Source organism: Cupressus sempervirens, chromosome 11 (assembly GCF_028749045.1).
Source record: "Cupressus sempervirens isolate cs-2001-9-10 chromosome 11, ASM2874904v1, whole genome shotgun sequence".
In the NCBI taxonomy this organism is placed as follows: domain Eukaryota; kingdom Viridiplantae; phylum Streptophyta; class Pinopsida; order Cupressales; family Cupressaceae; genus Cupressus; species Cupressus sempervirens.
Genome location: NC_143128.1, coordinates 809,487,859 through 809,508,214, shown reverse-complemented (window position 1 = coordinate 809,508,214; position 20,356 = coordinate 809,487,859).

Genomic DNA, 20,356 nt, shown 5'->3' with positions numbered 1-20,356 from the left:
ACTCGAGATTGTTATATTGGCATTTGGAATTCAGTTGACTGGAAATCTTTAACACTTTTTGGTAGCAGTGATTGTTTGGGTGCTATCATGGATTTGATTAGCAGATTGCACGATGTTGTCTTTTCTTGTGCCAGGAGCTTATCCGATGTTGGTATTGTAGACACTAAAAATTGTCCCAAATGACTATATTAATATAATTAATACTAGTCACATTCCTCTACTTATTTAATTAAATTATTTTAATTAAATAGGTTCATTTTTGCCTAAGTATTTAAATTTAATTTAAATACTCCTAGCTCTAATGTGTTAATTTAAATTAACACATGATTCTCCACATATTCCCTTTTTAAAATAAATTTTATTTATTTAAAATCCTCCATGTTCCCATTAATTCTTCTAGACCTTGATTAAATTAAATTTCATTTAATTTAATCTTTATCTAAACCACCTAGAAGTATGTGCATTCATATGAGTTGTCATCACATGGGTCCATATATCTTTTAAGCACATGTTGTCTACACCATAGGAACCTTCTACACACACATGCTACCTCATCAGTCTTATCCATCTATCTAGAATGTGAGATAAGGTGCTTAGTTGTTAATCTTTATCCTTATCTCCTAGTGGTTTCTAAGCACATTCTAGATGCTTTCTTCATCTACTTTAAATAGACATCTTATCTCAAGCTTTTGGGGGAAGCCCGGCATGGGTTAGGAGTCATTAGAAGTCATTATCATCCATTAGGTACCATTAAAATTTCTTATCATCGCATCATCATTCTGTCATTCTCATATCATCTAGTTTAGGTACATATTCCATTACTCACACTTGCATTCACACATCCAAGAGATTCATCCATTGTTGTGTTCCTAAGAGCATACCAAACATACTCTCCATCTAAGATACACCAACAAGGCTTCTTATGGATGCCTTTGTTGAGTTGTAGAGGTGGAATGGTCTTTGTTTTATATTTTCTTATTCATTTGTTCATAGTTTGAGGTTTGCATAATCTTGGTTACAATTTTATGCAATACAGGTATTAGTTTTTATACACCGGTGTTGGGCTTTGTTCATATATCCAGTCGACCATACTTGCTGGAATGTGTTGATGATATTTCATATTTGGCAGTGTGTACAGATGAGTCCCAAGATCATATTGGCATTAATGACATCCAAGAGGATGTAGTGGGCAATTTTGAAGACTTAGTTTCCTTGGGTACAGAGGAGTTGGACAACAGTGCTAATGTTTTTGATACTTCGTATGTTGATATGAGCTTTAGATTTGATTCATAGGATATGGATTGTAATACTCTAGAGACTAGTGACTTTGAGGATACTCCTTTAGAAAATGCATCAGAGGAGGTTTGTAGGAGACAGTCAAGCCAGTGCCATCATGTGTCTAATCAGTTGAGAGTTAGCGACCAAGGCATTGCTATCACTTGCCAACATTTTGATGCTACTTGTCAGTTGTTAGTAGTTTATGGATGGGGTTCTCCTACTAGTGATGAGCAGGAAGGCAATTATCTTTCCTTGACAGAGATCCACTCTTTATGGGAGGCTATTCAGATTTTGAGATAGAATTATATGCAATTGGTAGCTGACAAAGATTATCTTATGGAGTGGCGTAGTACAGCATATGATGCATTGTTGGCCAAGGAAGATGAGGTGAGTGAGCTTATTGAGCAGCTTGAGGTGACTTCTGAGATTCTTGAGAGTACACAGTTGGCTTTCAAGGAGTCACAGTTTCATTTGGCTAAGGTGACCATGGAGTTAGAGCAACTACAGTATTTACTAGATTCTGTACAGTCACAAGCTATGGTGCTTGATGATCCGAGCATGTCCATGGTCGAGATTGTCAAAGATAGTGGAGATGGAGATGCATCCATCCTTGATACTAACATTGGCATATCAAGTTCATCCCCATTAGAGTCAGGTTCAGTTAAGTTGGGTGATGTAGCAGATTGTTGTGGTATGCCTAACATGGTGGTGACCTCTAGCACTAATGGCACGAAGACTATATATGTTGTATCAAAGACCATGTGTGATGTTGGTGAGCCGATAGTTGGCATGGTTCCTACTTGTAATACTACTCCCTTGGTGATGACTTCAGAGGTAGTAGTCAGTTCCAACTTGGTTAGTGATCGATTACAGTTAGTTACATCTGGATTGCAGTCTGAGCCACTGACTAAGATTGGTGCATTCTATCAACATTACATTGTGAGGTATGCTCATCAATCTACCTTTGTTGATCATGTTGATGAGATGATGATACAGAGATGTACTTTGGTTCCTAGTGCTTATCATCAGTTATGGGATAGTTTGATGCCTTGGGATGAGAGTCATGATGGGCATGACATGCTGATAGGTTCTACAGTTTACAGCTTGATAATACATGACTTAGAGCAGGAGTTTTGGAGTGATGCTTCAGCGGGTGTTGTTATTGATTCTACTCCTTTGGCTATGACATCTTCTGACTTAGCTGGTTATCAGTCACAGTGGGTTGTATCACTTGTTCATGATGAGCTATTGACTGAGGTTGGTTTTCTTTATCAACATTATATTGCAGGGTATGTACATCAGTTAACATTTGATCCTTGTGATGAGGAGTTGATGGTAGGAAAATTTTGTTTGGGTTCCATTTCTTACTATTTATCTTTTGATGACTTTTCACCATCAGGGGTATATGGGAGTTATGGTTATGAGACAGTTGCCGATGATCTACAAAGTTGTGTTGACTGCAGGAGTTGTACAGTGTGTGGATTCTCCATACTTGGTACAGTTTCATTCAGGAGCATTCACCATTGTTGCAGAGTTGGATTGTACATTCCGTATAGGCCAGTGGGATGCGTTAATGGTATTTACTATGTTGGTAGTTTGATTTGTCCACTTTACTTGGAATTTGATGTTCTAAGAGTTTGTGTCTCGTGGGTTTCTAACTGTGGAAGTTTTGATTTTGGAGTTTGGTTGAGCTATAATTGTCAGTTTGATTATGGTTTCCTCTTGGTTATATTGTAGAGAATATTGCAAGAGCCTGTGTTAATTGACAATAGTATAGTTCATGACTACATTTGGGATCCAGGTGGATTGATTGGTTTATTGTTCAGCCATTGCTTGAGGACAAGAAATATTTGGAAGGGGAGGACTTGTCATGTCCCCTTTTCAAATAATTAAAAATAATAATTTTTGTCAAGGCAGGCAGGCCCAAGAAAGTGAAGTTTCAGAAAAAGGGGGTTAATCTTTGGAAACTGTTGGACTAATAAATGAAAATTATTATTAAAATATGTTTCATTAACCTCTATTGGATGTGAGTTAGGGTTATGCCCTCTTTTAAGGGGTTTGGAGGCATTTTGGGCCCATTCCAGAACTTGATTTTTGCTCATTTCTTTGTTATTCTTCAGAGGCTGCCAAACCTGTGGAGAAGGAGACCCAAGAACGGGAGTTTGCAGGTTTCCAGGGAGACCCAAGAATGGGAGTTTGTAGGTTTCCAAGAAGGCTAAGGATGGTAGTTTGAATCCATTCCATGTGCATGCTCATACAGAGTTTTCCTTTGTGTTGAACAGTGCAGATTTGTGGGTTTTCGAGTGTGTTTTTTGGTATGAGTTTGGTGTTTTCAGTTGAGTATTTCATATCAATTTGGGTTGCTGCTATATTTCAGACTTTAAGATGTTAAAATAGAGCTGAATATATGTATTGGGATGTGGTTAAACTTCTAAGATAGATTATTAGTATTTTTGTGGTGTTTTCGGGCATTTTTGTGTTAATTTCAGGAGCCCGATGAGCATAGTTTTTGTCCTACATTTGTGAGCAGTTGTGTAAAGGCTATACAGATCTGGAAATTTCATTTTGTAGGCTGTTATGCTGCTGAAATTTTTGTAAAAATTTCCATTTTCAGATTTATTAATAATTTGTGAAGTTGTGAAGTTTTTTTGGCACTATTTCGGACATACTCGATTTGGGTTTATTTGAAAAATTGGTAGATCTTTGTAATATTTGTTGTTTGGTTTTAAAAACCTGATTTGAGGCTTGAAATATCATGTAAAATTAGAAAAGGGACATTTCAACTACAAGTTATGTATTTATTATTGGTGGTGCAGCAATGAGTTATATTTCTCGATTACAGAAGTTTAATGCTTTATCTACTATAGAGGTAGACTATGTTGCTTCTACAGAGATAGCCAAGGAGATGATATGTCACCAGTCCTTCATGGAAGAATTGGGACACCCATAAAGGGATAATTATTTGTTCACAGATAGTCAAAGTGCCATTCATCTTGCAAAGAATTCAGCTCTACATTCAAAGACAAAACACATACAATTGTGGTTTCATTTCATTTGGTTAGTTTTGGATGATGGATAGTTAAAGATAGAGAAGATACATACAGATGACCATCCAATGGGTATGTTTACCAAGGTAGTGACAAGGGAGAATCTAAACTCCTCTTTAGCTTTGGTTGGTCTTCTCAACTGAACAAAATAAAAGAATAGTAGAGTCTAGGGTGGTTTGATATATTCTAGTGGGAGCTATAGATTTAGTAGTGCTATGATTAGTCTCTAGATGGGAGGTTATTATTATGGAGTCTAATTAGTCTCCAAATGGGAGATTGTTTTGATGTGAAGCCTAATCAAACTTGGAGGTTTATTCAGCATAGTTTTCTCCCCATATTATTTCTGTGGGGGTTCAAGATGAGGTCAAGGGGTAGCCTGCAGGGTCCTGGGGAAGCACTGCAGGTGCACTCCTTGTTGTAATACAAGGTGGGGTCAAGGGGTAATGCCCCCATGGGGACCTAAAGCCAAAAATTTCCTTATATTGTAAAAGGCGTTGGTTGCTATTTTTCCTATTGGATGACTTATTCTAGCCTAATTTTGTAAGCGACAAAAGCTTATATAAAAAGGCTTAGGGTTAGGGATTTCATAATGTAATGGTGATATTGTAGCTTCTTGTGGTAGTATTGATCTATAAGGGATTGTAGATTGTAATCACTAGATAATAATAATATTGGACTTGCTATTGGTGGACATAGCCCAAGGATTGGGTGAACCATGTTAAATCTTGGTGTCTTGTGTTCTTATTTATGCGATCTACTATTTTCTAATATTGGTTATACTTGCATGTAATTTTTATTTCTATTTGAGAGTAATCCTAACAAGTAGGGAAGAGATGAATGCAGGAATAGAAAGGGGAGAGAAAGATCTCACATGAGAGAGGGAGTGAAGTAGCAGCAGTCACAAGGAGTCAGGAAAATGGCTCACGCAAGAGCTCATAGCACAAAGTGAAGGTATAATAGAGAGGGCACTCACATAGGCCAGCAAGGCATGTCCATGTGAGACATAGCAACAAAAAGAGAAAGACACAAGAAGGCATACAATAAGGGAGAAGGGAGGCTCATGGAAAGGATAGAGATAAGAAGAGTAGCAAACAAATTAACCACAAAAACATAAGAAGAAGAATGTAAAAATGCAAGCAAAGAAAGAATGAATATTAAATATCTGAAAGAGATCAAAGAAAAAATAGGAAGCTAAAAGGAAATATCTAAAAAAATAACTAGAAAGGGAAGAGATAAGGAAAGACCAGATTAGAAATTTTTGAACTTTCTAAAAAGTATATATAAATAAGGATTAAATAATTGAAAACCCAAAAGAAATATAGGTGAGAGAAAATTGTAAATTTTAAAAAACAATATGAATAGGATTAAACCTAGTAATGTAAGTTGACTAACATTATAGTCATAAATAACATTAATTAAGTGTTTCCTACAATAAAAATGTTAGGGAAATAATGATTTTTTAATTTTTTTGATTGTTTAATCAAAAAACTTGCACACTATATAATAATAAAAATGCTATTAAAATAAGAATTGGTAAATGCTACTCATTTTGGCAGCACACCTGCCAAAATAAGAGCAATTTTTTTAAAAAAATTGTTAATAGAAATACCCAGGTAGAAATTATTTTAATAAGGTGTGCTCCAATGAATGGCAACCTTCAACACTAAAACTCAAAACAAGGATTAGTGTTCTTTAATACCATGTTAGAAATAATGTAATTGAAATAAACTAAAATGATGAACAATAAATTAATCCAAGAGACTTTGTAATGAAAATAGTGGCCATCCTTTACATTAGCTTTCCAAGATCAACACAAGAGAGGAGACAAAGATTTTGAAAGGGGAAAACAAAGAAATCCCCTTGTGAATTATATGACTCAGGAAAATGCCTAAAGAATCATGAGAGAGAGAGAGAGAGAGAGAGAGAGAGAGAGAGAGAGAGGAGCCAAAGGCTCATCACATGAACTACATAGTGGTTATATGTTGTAAAGAATGAGAGATAAGCATCTCTTAGAAAGATATGAGAAGAGGAGTTATTTAGTAACTCCCATATGAATGATTTCCACATTCATAAGTGTTTGCATAAAAAGTGTCACAGTCCTCTTAAGGAGGAATAACTATTTTCCTTATAAAAGGAATTACAAAAAAGAGTTGTCCTTACACATGGAGAATAGGAAAAGCAAGTGACATGTCCTCACATGTGGACTAGATGACAAATAATATAAGGGATACCTTGGTTTATCTTATTTAATAAATAAACACAACCAAGCAAAGATTACTAATTCTAATACATACTAAAAATAAAATCTTAGATTTTCATTCATAATAAAATCTTTCATTTCAATAATCTCTAGTCACTGATACAACTTTGGATTTGAGAGCTCTTTTTTGTATTTTTGTATGCAAGTATGTATGAAAAATAGATGAATGCTAATGAAACCTATATGGTCTACCAAAGAAATAATCTCAAAAAATATTGATGTACAATACCTTCAAAGAAAATACAACATTATAATCTTACTCTTCAATTGCACCCTTCTTTTATAGATATTTCTAGGATGAGAAAGAGTTGAGTTCAATTGCACACACTTTTTGTTAGATAGTCTTTGTAGGAGGTGATAGACTAGTTAATTATGTTAGAAAGTAAAGGCCACCAATATAACTGGGGGGGAGGGGTGAATCAATTATCCAACTATTAAAACACTTATCAATTTTATTATCCTTTAAGCATGTAAACAATATAATCACTAACCATAACAAGATACTCATACACAATAACACCAAATATGTTAACTAGGGAAACCCTTGATCAGAGGGAAAACACCTGTAGGGATGGTACCCATAAAATAATGTACTAATATGAATGTTCCTTGTTAGAGGATGGACCTATTAGGAGTCAATATATACATTCAGTACATATTAGTTCATGTTAAGAGACTTTGAATCCCTGTTAGGAGATTCCAACCCTGTTAGGAGTTGTGCTAATCTTGTTAGGAATTGTTGAAGGTAGATGGACCCATTGCCCAAAAAAATTTAGGGATAAGATCAATGAACTCACTATCCAACTAATATCTATATTATTCCTTGTAGAATAGTAGATATGAACTACACTTGTACTTCCTTTGTCCTATCAATTGGACTTCCAGTCTAATATCGATAATAGATCACCAACTTTGCATCCAATAATCCCTTGGATAGCTTACTAACATTTATCAAATTATTCTCTACTCTTATTTGCACACTTCACACTTCATACATCAAATTCACAATTTATCAAAAGCAAAATAACCTTCCTCTATACCATTTCCTCAAAAACATTCCTTGAGTCATCCTTGAGGCTTTCCCAATTGATTATAATAGGACCTCTTTAAGATAATTAATTATTTTATAATTAAACAACATTGTCAGCTCATAGTATTTACAACTTCTTATATGTGAAACCTCAGACCTTGTTACTCATTGACATCATCATCAGTATGTCTAGTATCATTGTCTAACTTTGCATAACATGATTCTATCTATGTTAGGAGATACAATCCAAACATTAGAAACTACTTCTTAGGTACTCTATTTGTATAGAGTCCTCTATAAATCAACCATATCTTCTGCATATATTTGACTTTCTTGATGCACACTTAACCATGTCATTAGGATACATTTTTGGCACCTCCATAATCATGCTTGACCTAGTCAACAATTATACCTCCGTACAACCTCATTCTCTATCTACTACTCTGCTAGTTTTCACAAAAACCATACGATGATATCAATGACAAACATAGTCATGAATGTAATATGTCAATCATGCTAACAATCTCCCACATGCTTTGACAATGCTTAAGATAATCCCCCAAAGGAATACTATTTGAATTCATGCTAACAATCTCCCCTTAGGCATTGATGGCAACATAGATTTTTAAAAAACATCTAACTTCCAAGAATACCAAATCAATACTCTATTATTGTTGTTGTTTTTCTCTTTTTTTTTCAAATCCTCTTCATCTATCAAATCTAAAACTCACAAGAACACTATTCTATCTGCATCTCTTTTTTAGGATTGACATCATTTGTTCACACTCTAACTCTTAGGAATAACTCCCAGTCTTCAATGCAATCTCTCCCATTCAGACATAGCATAGGAGATGTCTTTCATACTCTCTCCCCTATTAGAGGATCTTCTCCCCCATTCATGTTACTTCACTCTCCCCATTCATAGGAGATGTTTTCATGCAGTCTCTCCCCCATTGACATCAATGACAAAGGCTTCATTGTGGCAATCATTTGCTCAAAGTCTTCAATTAGCTTGAGTATTCAAAGACACTATTCTAAACCAAATACCAAGATTCCTTGATGATTCTTCTCATCTCAAATATTCCCCCATACAAGAAGCATCAATTATTTTTAGTCTAGTCAAAGAATGGTTATTTGTACCACTTGACTAATGCACTCTCTACATCATTTACTCAAAAGCAGGTAGGGGCTTAACATCAAGCATACCTCGCAAGTACTCAAATTTATCTTTAGGTAAGGGCTTTGTAAAGATATCTACAATCTTCTCTTTAGTACTTACATACTCCAATTTGATTTCTTTTTTTGCAACTTTCTCTCTCAAAACAAGATTTTATATATATATATATATATATATATATATATATATATATATATCTATATATGATTAGTCTTAAAATGCAATGCAAGATTCCTAAACATACTCATTGTACTTGTGTTATCACAATGTATGATAATAGGTTCTAAAAATTCTATCCAATTTCCAACAACTATTTCATCCACATAATCAGATTGCAATTATGTGTTGTTGCTACATGCTCTTCTTTAGTTGTACTTTGTGAAACACAATTTTTTTTCTTTCTTAGCCAAGAAACCAATCTTCCTCCTAGGAAAAATGCTCCACCACTAGTTCTTTTTCTATCATCCATACTACTTGCTCAATCTTCATCAATATCAGAACAAAAAGTGAAATCACTTGATCTATCATACCATAATCCATAATTAGGTGTACCCTTTAGATATATGAATATCCTCTTTACTACTACGTAGTGAGATTCTTTAGGACCAACTTGAAATCTTGCTACTATCCCAACTGCATTCTTTAGCTAGTCTAGTGTGAGTCAAATATTACAAACCTCCAATCATATATCTATACATCTTTTTCTCAACTGTAGGTATCTCATCTTTGCTAGATAACTTGTGAGCAATTATCGTAGGTGTACCAATAGGCTTACAAATTTTCAAGACAAATATTTTCAAAAAGTATTTCAAATACTTAGCTTGTGATATGAAAATACCATCACTATTTTACACAATTTGTAAACCCAAGAAAAAATTCATCTCAACAATCATACTCATCTCAAATTTATTCTTCATCTCATTAGCAAACTTATCACTTGCTTCATCATTACCTCTAAAAATCATGTCATCAACAAATATCACAATGATCAACACACCATTCTCAATTTATTTGAAATACAAATTACTATCTATCATAACTTTAGTAAATCCCAATTTTTCCAAATATTTGTCCAACCTTGCATACTAGGTTCTAGGTGCTTGCTTTAGGCCATACGATGCTTTCTTCAATCTGCATACCATATCCTTTCCTTTTGTCAAAGGAAATCCTTCAAGATTCTCAATGTAGACTTCTTCTTCAAGTTCTCCATTTAGAAATGTTGACTTCACATCCATTTGATACACTTTAAACTTCTTACTTGCTGCATAAGCCAAGAACATTCTCACTACTTCCATTCTAGCTATAGGGACATATGTTTCTTCATAATCTATACCTTCTTGATGTGAATATTCTTTGCATACCAATCTATCTTCTTTGCTCACAAACCTCGCCTTTTTCATTCATCTTGTTTCTAAATACCCATTTTGTTCCTATAACATTCTTATCTTTAGGTCTAGGAGCCAATTTCCATGTCTCATTCTTCACAATTTGATCTAGTTCTTCTTTCATTTCTTGAATCCAGTGATCATCCTTACATGCCTCATCTTATCTCATAGGTTCAACTTGAGAAATCAAACATAATTCCTCATGTACTATGTTTCTTTTCATTACTCCTTTGTCTTTACTTCCAATAATATGCTCTGCAAGGTGGTTCTTTGCCAAATTTCTATTTGGTGTAGGAGTTGCTACCTCAACTCTTATCTCTTCTCTTGGTTTAGATCTTTATTCTTATGTTTGTACATCATTCTAAAAATCATTTTTAGTCTCAAAGAAAAATTCAACATTATCTCTAATAGATCTAGGATTATCTTCTTCATCATTAGAATTATAATCCAACATTCTCTCTTTAACTCCAAACTTTTCATCTATCTTTGCATTTGTACTTTCAACATTGTCTTAGTTCTCTAAATAAAACATCTATAAGATATTATTTTCAATGAATAACTAAGGAACATAGCTTCATCACTTCTTGGATCAAACTTAACAATATCATCATCTCTCTTTATGTAACACTTACTTCTAAATATTTTGAAATACTTCACTGATGGTGCATGTCCAAACCATAGTTCATAAGGAGTTTTGTTTGTACCTTTTCTGATCAACACTATGTTCATGGTGTATACTACTATATTGACTGCTTCCCTAAAAAATGTCTTTGATACATCATTTTCAAATATCATTGCTAGTGTTGCCTCTAATACAAACCTATTTCTTCTTTCTTCCATCCCATTTTTCTCAAGAGTCTTGGGTGTTGATAACTATCTCTTAATTCCATTTTATTCATAAAACATGTTAAACTCTCTAGAAGTAAACTCTCCACCTCTACATGATCTCAAACATTTAATCTTTACACCAGATTCATTCTCAACTCTATTTGTAAATATCTTAAACTTTTCAAATGCCTCACATTTTTCTTTAAGAAAAGCTACCCACTTCATTCTAGTGAAATCATCAACAAAAACCATAATTTACCTTTCTCCATAGAATCCTCTTGTTATGGTAGGACCACTAAAGTCTGTATGAAAAATCTCCAACTTCTTTATAATAGTGAACTTCTTGCTAGGAAATGAAACTTTATTCTTCTTAGCCATGATACATTCTTTGCAAACAACATTAGCAAGCTTCATGATCTTAGGTAAATCTTCGACTACAAATGTACTACTATCCTTCACAATATTATTAAATTTTGTATGAAAAAACCTTCTATGTAATAGCTAACTTTTATCCACTTCTTAAATCAGATAAGTCATTTCAATAGGATTCAATTGAAACACATTACCTCTGGACCTTACACATGTTCCAATCAACTTACCATCCTTATCTTTTATAATGCATGTCTTCTCTGTAAACTACATCCAATAGCCTTTATCAACCAATTGTCCAACACTCAACTAGTTATGATTTAATCCATCAACAAAATAAACATCATCAGTGTTAGTCTTTCCATCAATAGTAATAGATCCTATTCCTTTGATGTGACAAGTTGCATTGTTACCAAGTCTAGCAATTCCTCCATCATGTTTTCTAAACTTAACAAATTTATCCATATCACCATCCATGTGATGTGAACATTCACTATCTATAATCCAATTAGATTTATTTTCAACTTGAGAAACTATAGATTTTTCTTCTCTAATTTTAGTTTCAGAATTCTCTTCTTTTATAGCCACAAATCCTAAGTCATCATCACTTTCACTTTGAACTCTTTCCTCAAATTCATCTTTTTCATTTGCATACAAACAATTTCTAGGTCTTCTAGACTTGAAATTCCTATTATAAATTTTCTCTCTTTTAGGACACAAAGAATAATAATGGCCAAGTTCATCACAAGTCGAACATTTTAAAAAAATCATACCATCTAGCTCTCTTCTCACAAGTAGGGCTATTCCTTCCTCAATCTTCCTATCTTCTTCAAATCTTGATTTGTTGTTTCTAGAAAAGTCTCCATTGGTTCTTGCATTTCTTGTAAAACAAGGATCGAAACTCAATGCACTAAAAATTGTCTTCACTCTAGTCAATTATTCATATTGCCTCAAACTTGACTCTGTTGCTTTCAATCTTCCAAGTAAAATCTCCCTGGTGAACTTCTTAGTGTAGGGTATTAGAAGTTCAATAATTTGTGCTACTTTCTTGAATGGTGGTGTTAAGGTTCTCAAAATCTTTCATACAATCTCATCTTCCTCTTTATATCGTTCACAAGACTTAATTCCTCCAATAATTTTAGATATCCTACCAATATAGCTTCTCACGAATTCATCTCCCATCATTTTAACATCTTGAAACAAACATATCCAATTTTGTAATCTTACTCTTTTAGCATGCTTATCTCCTTCAAAAGTAGATTCTAAAACTTTCTAAATTTTATGATATGTCTTTAGAGATTTTACCCGACTGTATTCATTTTTAGGAAGAGAAAATAATAATGCTTCTATGGCTCACATGTTGCACATAAATAGTTCTCTTTCAACTTCACGACATTCCTCAAGCTTTCTTTCTTGCACAATCTCTTTGTCATTCTTTCTCAAAAGCCAATAACTTGGGCCCATACACAACAAATTAATCATCATCTTTTCTCTCTAACTATCATAGTTAGCTCCACCAAATGTAGGACTTTCTTTTCTAAAGTGACTCACCATTGATCTCCCAAAACTATTTAGCTTTCTCTTCAAGGACCTAATGCTCTAATACCAATTGATAGAAAGTATAGTCCCCTAATATAACTGAGAGGGGGGGTGAATCAATTATCAAAATATTAAAACACTTATCAACCTTATTATCCTTTCAACATGTGAACAATATAATCAACAACCGTAACGAGATACTCATACACAATAACACCAAATATATTAACTAGGGAAACCCTTGATTAGAGAGAAAACCCCAGTAGGGATGGTACCCATAAAATGATTTACTAATATAAATATCCCTTGTTAGAGGATGGACCTTATCAGGAGTCAATAAATACATTCAATACATATCAGTCCCTATTAAGAGACCTTGAATCCCCATTGGGAGATTCCAACCCTGTTAGGAGTTGTAGAAGGAAAATGAACCCATTGTCCAAATAGCTTTAGGGGTAAGATCATTGAACTCATTGTCCAATTGATCTCCATATAATTCCTTGAAGAATAATAGAAATGAACTATACTTATAATTCCTTTGTCCTGTCAACCAAACTTCATCTTCTTCTATTGATACCAAATCACAAACTTCACATCCAATAATCCCTTGGATTGCTTACTCATATTTACCAAATACTCTTCACTTGTTCACACTCCACACGTCATACATCAAATTCACACTTTACCAAAGGGAAAATAACCTTCCTTATAACATGTCCTCAAAACTATTCCTCAAGTCAGCCTTGAGGCTTTCCCAATTAATTATAATAGGACCTATTTAAGATAATTAATTATTTTACAATTACATTAACATTGTCGGCTCACAATCTTTACAACTTCTTACGTGTGTGACCTCATATTTTGTGCACTCTCTGACATTATCATTAGGGTGTCTACTATTAATATCTAACTTTTCATAACATGATTCTATGTCTATTAGGAGATACAATCCAAACATCAAAAACTTCTTCTTAGGTACTCTATTTGTATACTGTCCTCTATAAATAAACCACATCTTTTGCATATCTTCAACTTTCTTGATGCACACTTAACCATGTCATCATGAAACATTGTAAAACATGTCCATAATTGTGCTTGACCTGATCATCAATTATACATCTATACAACCTCATTTTATTTTTTCTACTCTACTAGTCTTCATAGAAACCACAGTATGTTGAGATCAATGACAAAAATAGTCATGATTGCAACATGTCAATCATGCTAAAAATCTCCCACATGCTTTTGTAATGCTTAGGATACTCCCCCAAAGGAATACCATCAGCATTCATGCTAACACACTTTGCCTAACTAGGAGTGATTGAGAATGATTGAGAATTGATTGGGTTAGGTTGCCTAGTTAACTTCCTAAGATGGTGGTATAATTCCCTTGACTTCCCTTTATGATTTATGCATGTCCAACTATTCTCTTTAATATTTGATTTCCTCGTTAGCAAATTAGAACTCAACTCAACTCTTTCAATCAATCTGTGTTTTTATCAATTTTTTCAATTTTGGAGAAGATAATTGAAGGTAATTGAATCTAATTGAATATTTGAACTCAACTCAACTCTTTATTTTAATCAATTTTCTATTTTTGAGGAGATAATTAGATATAATTGAATATTTATCTCTTTTAGTCAATTTCTCTCAATTTATTGAATATTTATTTCAATAATTTTTTTTTTGGAGATTTAATTCAATTTAATCAATTTTAATTCTTTTTTGATGTGTAATTAACAAATGGGTTTAATTTAATTAACATGCTAGGACATTTGAATTAAATTAAATACTCCATGGTGGTTTATTGCTAATTATCATTGTATATTTGGGAAACAATTGATTTTTTCAAGGATTGTTACATTTTAAGGGTTTTATACAATTTGATACATTAATAAGATTAAGTGTAAGAAATTGATTGTCTTTTATGTTAGGACTTTTGATGAGTTTTGTTTCATTTTTTAGATTAGGAGCACATGTTTGATTGTACCATGTTTAGGTGATCACACCAATGAGAGCACTAGTAAGAGTCTTTTTGAATATGGAATCCATCCAAGGGGTCTGCTTGAGTTGAGAGAAGTTTAAGGGTTGGACAAAAGGAGTGCACATGTAGATGATTTTGTAGAAGTGATGAAGGAGGTTCATCAACATGTCAAAGAAAGTTTACAAAAGATTATGCAAAATATTAAAGGAAGAGAAGATGAAAGGAGTAATTTTTAGTTTGAAGTAGGGTATTTGTTAATGGCTCATTTTTAAAAAAATAGACTACTTAGGGGAATTGCATTGAATTGATTATGAGAAGGATTAGTTCCTAAAAGATTCTCATCAAATAGGATAGAATGCATACAAAATTGAGTTTCCACCAAATTATCCTTTCATCCCTTCAATTTTTTTGACCTAACCCCATGAAGGGGTTATGTGGTTGTACTAAAAGATGATGAAGAAGAAACCAAAGAGGCTAAAGACTAGATTTGAGAGGCCTACCAATCAACCTCCCAAAGTGTAATGCATTTTTCATAATAGAGACTCTAAGAGAAAAGAAAGAAATAAATATTAGTAATGTTGGCCCTAAAGGAAATCATAGTATTGTTAGCTAGAGAAAAACACTTAGTCATTTTACTAGGTAGAGTTGGTTAGTCAACACTACAACTGAGCCACTCTATACAGGTTGAGCTATGTAAAGGAGAAGTATAAATGTTCAGTTGCTGTCAAGCAGTAGTGACTACCAAGGAAACCAAGTGATGCCTCGTGTACAATGGTTATCAAGCTTTACAGGATATGATGGAGAAGAATGTTAGAAGCCAAGAATAGAATGAGCTAAGGGACAACATGAAATATAGATATGATTGAGTATCATAAAACTATATTTGTTGAGTTAGATAGTTTTGCATAGATATTTGGAATGACACAGAATCTTATGTAAACCATTATTGCTGAACTAGAAGTGTGTTCTTAAGATTGAGGAGTTAATCATGGAGTCAATTACACCTGTAATTGTGAATCATCAAACCCTATGTAAGGAGATCGACCAATTAAAAAATTAAAAGGACTAAGTGGCAAAAAAGATGAATCTATATCATTGCTTGAGATTTAGAAACTTCTAAGATGGATATTTAAGCATAATTCCAAGCCATAATTTCATTATTGAGAGTTGAATGATTGCATTTCTGCAAAGCTAAGGTGAATTAGAAAGTTGTGAAGGAAGTTGACTAAGTAGTACAAAGAGTAGTTAATGTAGATCTATCATAAAGAGGTGATTACATATTGGAAAGAGGTGATATGTCATCAAAATTCAAGTGCAAGTTGAAGGATCAAGGTACTACTATATTTTAATAGGTGTATCAGGGAAAATCACTTAACAGAGTGCTCCTAATAGGCCTATGTAAATATCCTAACAAAGTGGTCACTTAATTGTGTAATTAAAGTCCTTTCATAAAAGTAAACTTAATAGTCTTGTAAGCTCTTAATGGGATAGACCCCTCACAGGGTATTTGATCATAAGTGATGAAACTCTGTAGCCCTAACAAACACACTTTATTGCTACAGTAGTCAAGATTTTGTGGGTTTCATCCCCACCGTAGTTTTATCTTCACCTTGGAGTGGTTCCACATTACCATATCTGGCATCAAGTGTTGATCCATTACTTACATAATTTATTGATGTTATTAGATCTTAGATCTAATATTACATGTTGATATATGATGTTGCATGTTAAAGTTTAAGGTTAATACAAATATGTGTGTGGTGAATTTAGTATGAATATGATTTGTGTTTGAAGTAAAAGTTTTAGAGATCTTGATTCACTCCCCCTCTCAATATCTTACTTTCCCTATTAGGTTTCCAAAACTTGGTATCAAAGAAGTGTTCTCTAAGCAAGAAGTCTAAGCACTTGAGAATCAAAGATCTTGAAGATAGAAGCCTATAAGTTGGGAAAGGTTATTGAGAACTAAAAGCTTGATTTATAGCTTGCCTATGGAAAAGTCAAGGCTACATAAGAGGAACTAAAGAAATCCTTGTGGAGAAAAAAGGAGATGATAATTTAGCAAAATGACACACAATACAAGGAAGAATGCATTAAGGACCTATGTGACATATATAAATAGAAGATCTATTGGATAAGAACAACATCTTGAATGAAGAAGTAAGAGCATTGAAAAGAGAACATGAAATATAGTCAACGAGGCTATGTGAAGTGACTAAACAAAAGAAAAAGGTTGAAGAAAACAAGGTAATGAATAAAGAAGATAAAAGTTAGATGGATACAAGTATTGATGAAAGGATTAATGAGGTACAAATTTTAATCCATAATCAATTCAACATGGTCAAATAGTTACTAAGTGCCAATCATGAGATTTCTGGGAAGGTGGAAAAGATTGCAAATGTAAGATCTAAGAAAAATCAATTGAAAGCTAAGAAAGAAATCATGGAAAGAATGAATAGATCTAAGAAGTTATGAGACAACTTGATGAACAACTGAGAGCATGAAGAATACCTCATGACACTATTGGGATAGGTTATATAGATTTCATAACATCTACTAAGCAAGAAGAGTCATAAAAGCATGGAATAAAAAGTAATGTCAAGAATAAGAAGCCTGCTTTCTATCACTGTGGAAAGCCAAGCCATATAGAAAACATTTGTAGGAGAAAAACAAATAAGTCAAATCCTAAGCCTCAATTAAATGGTAATTGTTTCAATTGCAACAAGAATGTATATCGAGAACATGAATGTAGATCAAAGACCAGTAAGACATGAGCTACATCTAGATTTGAAGGTTATTGTTACACATGTCAAAAGTATTTTCATATGGTACAAGATTGCAAATCTAAAGAAAAAATAGTTGGACACCTAAAGGTAAAGGAAAAGCAACTGGGAAAGAAAATACTATAAATTTGGATTACAATACTTGGGTCAACTATTAGTCATGTGGAAAGTATGGACATATTGCAACGTATTATGCAAGCATACATCTTAGAGGAAGATAACGAAACTGGAGGAATTTTGGATCAGTATGTTTTAACTGTCAAAAGGTTGGTCATCTAAGAAGAAATTGCATGAACTCAACACCAATATCAAACAATGAAGAGAACAATAAAAAGACAAAGGTCAATACTAAATAAGTGAGAATCCAAATGAATCAAACCAAGAGAAAGAAGACTGGTGAAGACAACAGATCAAATGGTGATATTCTGATCACCCAATCAAATGGATTAGGAAATTCCCCCATCTCAAACTAAGAAAAGGTAGGCATGGAACTGTATTTTAAATTTTTAAAGAATACATTAGTTCCTAAGATGATATGCATGAAAGTCCAAATCAACATGGTAATAGATGCACAAGGATAGATTTAAAGGTTAAATTAAGCAACATATTTTGATGCCAAGTTGAAGAGTTAATGATGGTCAAGTGCTAGTATTGAAGTCCTAAAAGTATTAAGAAACCAAAAATAATTGTTGGTATTGATCGAGTCATGGTATTAGCCTAGTAAATGAATGGAAGTGAGACTATCAAGTCTCCTTGTATTGGTCAAGACACTAAACCAATATATGTATGAAGCATTGATGAGGCCCTAGATTTGAGTTTTCAAATTATATAGTAAATTTTATGATTCATTTTGATCACACAAAATTAAATTTTTTAGAGAGTGCATTGAGTTTGAGGAGTTTGTGAGCATTTAAGAAAGTCTATGATAGATTTGGTGTATTCCTTTAGCTGCAAAAGTGAATTGTGTGTAGTTGTATTGAGGCTAAGATGTGTGGAAGTTTGTGATTGAGCCTTAAGTTCAAAAATAGCATCAAGTGCATCAACATCTAAGAAGAAGATGAAATTAGAATTTAGTAATGCACAATTGGTTAAAAATGAGGTTTGACCCCCACCAAAATTTAGAGCATATCCTGAAGTTGCGATGAAGGGTGATACTTTGAGTGCCCTATCATCGATCCCACCTAGGGCATTCACGATCCACGATGTAATATCATGTTATATGTGCAAGATTGGAAAATTATGAGACTTTAAATTGAGAAATGCATATGATAAGCTATGTGAGAGTGGAATATTGAAGGACGAACACAAGATTGTAGCCAAGAAAGGGTTAACACATATCCTAAATTTTTCACTAAATTTCAAAATTGAATCGATAAAGATTTTTCTAAGCCAAATACATGACATGAAACTCTAGTTGAAAGGTGAACCAATAAGGATTAAAAAGAAGATAATTCATCATGTCATGGGTTACCCTGTTACAGATAGGATAAAAACCGTTCACCACCAAGGAATAGATGTGATTGAAGCCAACACACTGGCAAAGTGGAACAAAAAAGGAATGAAAATATCTACCATTGAGGAAGTGGTGATTGAATTTTTCGTTAGAGCTGTTGCCCAAAAATTTAATCAATCAAGATGAGATGATAGTGTGTTATGTGTTGCAGTAGATTTGGAATGGAAGATTCTTAAGAAAGATCATAGTTACTACCTTGCAGACCTCCAACTTACACACCTAGCAAAAAATTTGGGGAGCATAAGAAAAGTAGTTTGTGTAAGTTCAGATCTCTAATTATTTGTATTTTATTCTATGTACACAATCATTTCCTACTATTGTTAATGTTGTTTGGGATAGGAAGAGACCTATAACCCAACGAATAAATGAGTTTATCAGTCAAATGGGTGAACATTTTGAGACAATCATGGGTGGATATTTTGAAATATTCAAGAGAAAGATGAAGAATAGAACAAAGATTTCTCAGTCCCTTGTTGATCAATATTATGATGACATATGCTTATTAATTGATGTTGACTACACAAATGCACAGACAATCTTACCTAGAGTTGCATGGTTGACACCTCTACCTTATGAGGTAAACATTGATAAAGTTACACTAGCTATCACAAATCTATTACTTAAGGAAGTGGATAAGGATGCCAAGCCTTTCAAAAAATTTGAGTCAACAAAGCTCAAGATCATTGTACAACTCAACACTCCAAAGATGGAAAAGAAAAGAAAGAACATGATAGAGAATATGGAGAAAGCATTAGGAGGATTAGAGAAGGAAATGCCATTGCAGCTTACAAAGGTAGAGGAGAGGAAAAATCTAGCAGTGGTGAAGATGAAGAAAATGAAGAAGTGTAAGGCAAAAGTAAAGAGATAATGGTTGCCAAGCCATAAGAAAGGAAAGTTAAATAGTTAGTCATTGTTAATCCACAAGTGAATAAGAGTCTCAAGAAAATTGTAACTAAGACTACTCTTGCCCCAAGGATCACTAGGAAGACAACTAGATCATCTACCACTACAACAATGATTGATCCAAATAAATAAGCATTCAAGGCTACTAAATCTATTTAGAGGAAGAGTGATGATGAGGTAGAGTCAAGAAAGCCTGCTAAGAATCCAAGGAGAATGCTTGTTATTGAAAATGATGATGATGAGGAAAGGACCAAATCTAAAGA